Source organism: Sciurus carolinensis, chromosome 16, assembly GCF_902686445.1.
Source record: "Sciurus carolinensis chromosome 16, mSciCar1.2, whole genome shotgun sequence".
Taxonomy (NCBI): Eukaryota; Metazoa; Chordata; class Mammalia; order Rodentia; family Sciuridae; genus Sciurus; species Sciurus carolinensis.
The window spans coordinates 15,803,882-15,806,145 of record NC_062228.1 but is presented as its reverse complement, the minus strand read 5'-3'; the positions used below and the strand labels follow the sequence as shown (position 1 = coordinate 15,806,145).

The following is a 2,264-nucleotide window of genomic DNA, read 5'->3' as shown; positions in this document are numbered from 1 at the left end:
GGTGTCTCCATTTCCTCTTCTGTCAAATAGGACTGCCAATACGTCTGTGTTGACACTTGGACCTAAGGCAGCCGAATGTCTGGCTGGGCGAGGAGACCAGGCTGGTGTGGAGGCGCTGAGCTGGCTGGGCAGCTAGGCCTCCTCCCAGCTTGCCAGCCGTGGTGCCCTTGATGCAGGTGGGGTCTCTGTGGAGGAGGACACAGGCTGGGCCTGGGCTGCCGTTGGATGGTGCACACTGGCAATGGCCACACGAGAGGAAGGGAGCTTCACGCCATCCTTCTCGGCATCTGATGCAGAATTTCATGCTGTGGTTGGATATTTAGAGGACATCGTCATGGATGACAAGTTCCACTTATTGCAGAGAAATTTCATGAATAAGTACTATCAGGAGATTGAAGACACAGAAGAGAATAAACTCGTCTACACACCCATTTTTAATGAACGTATTTCTCTGGTGGAAAAATCTACTGAAGAACAGCTGCTGGAGTGGATCCTTGGATTTAACATGGTTCCTTTCACAACTCCATTATAGCACTGTAAAGATGAAGCGGCTGGTGACATATTCGACATGCTACTCACATTTGCAAATTTTCTGGCTTTTCAAGAAATGTTTCTGGACTACAGAGCAGAAAAGGAAGGCTGGAGTTAAGCAGTGGTTTAGTGATGACTTGGTTGTCTAAATCATCTATGTTCTGGCAACTTCCCAGAACAATCTGCAGCACGAGTTCCAACTCCAGGCAATGAATGGGATCATTCTGGATGTCCCCAGTCCAATAGAGTCCGAGAGACTTTAGCTAATGATGACCAAAAAGAGCACATCTTGAAAAGATTCTGTTCTGCAGCCCTATGACTTTTCTGGACCCATTTCTCCTGAAAGGTCATCTTGTATTAGTGTCCCCCCAACCACCGTCTAGTCACCTCTCAGGTGCTTGACTCAGACCCCTCTGGATCAAGCCATGTCAGCCATTCCACCCGGGGTCCCTTCCCCAGTACACGTTGGTGTGTATAACCACCGCCATGAGGCCTCTTCTTCCCAGCAGGCTTTGCGTAAGTCCTTTGTACACTCACCACTCTTTTTTACACAGATCAGAGTTTCAGTCCTTCACCCTCAATGGGGTTTTTGTTTGGGAGTATTTATCTAGGGAGTTACTGGAGCCAGCTGCCTGTCCTAAGATTTCTGTATCTCCTCTGATCACAGCTTGTGTTGGCTGTAGGGATCAACCAAGAGAGATGTCCTTTACCTAAAAACTGTGTGTTAAAATCAACTCCCAGTCTTAACATACGCAGTCCTTGTAACCCTGTCCTCTGTTGGTCCTGCTAGAGTCCCACTGTTTCTAGAAGTCTCTTTTAAGCATTATTTTTAAAAAGATTTATAGATGAATACTCAGGCTAACCTAGTGGACATGATTTTGAAACTTCCATGATTATCCACCTAAAGATTCAAGAATTATATGTGGTGTGCTTTTTAGCCCTTAGTGCTATGAGGGCAAAAATGCTTTTCACATTGGTGCACCTGTTTTACTGGCACCCACGGATGTCTGCTGTGTGCTGGAAACAGGCTGGGGCTACCCTGCCGTCATAGCACGTCTGGTGTGTTAGTACACGTCTGCTTAAAACCCTTTCTGTGTAAGCCAGTTGGTTGGGTTTTCTGTTGGGGTAGGTAGGAACTCTGCAATCTCTTCTTGTCAGAATCTCTCTTATCAAGATGGTGATCACTGGTCTAGCTCAGCATGAGTTGGAGGCATGGACAGCTTTACTGGTTATCTGTCAGCTTTGGTTCACTATACTATTTTGGTAGACTATTACTGACCAGAAAACTTGTATGTCACATTTCTAGAAAGAAAAAAAAAAAGCAATGCAATTCCCAATGGGTATTTTATTTTTTATAGTAAAAATAAGAACCCATACTGACTTTTCACTTAGCTCTTCTGGTTTTAAAGGATGAGTTATACCTTATAAGCTATGCAATTTTCTGTACTAACATGTCATTTATTGCTTTCATACCATGAAAAAAAAAATTGAGGTGTTTTGCAAGAACAAAAAATCTGTATTGCCCATGTTGACTGGGTTGACCTGAGGTTGAAAGGAGAGCATGTGGTGACCATGGGCAGCTCTGTGAATGACCTTTTCAGTGCTCAGCCCCCAGAAACCCTTCTCAGTCAGATCTGCCTTAACCACCTCAAGGCTGCACATGTCGTTCAGGGGAAAAGGGTGACAGAGAGCAACAGCCACATGGAACAATACCAAAAATGAAAGCAGGGTGG

General features: G+C 45.1%; 1 pseudogene; it reads left to right on the top strand.

The window, feature by feature from the left end:
- The first annotated feature begins 241 nt into the window (after positions 1-241).
- LOC124967046 (ADP-ribosylation factor-like protein 2-binding protein) lies at positions 242-794 on the top strand (annotated as a pseudogene).
- Positions 795-2,264: the final 1,470 nt, after the last annotated feature.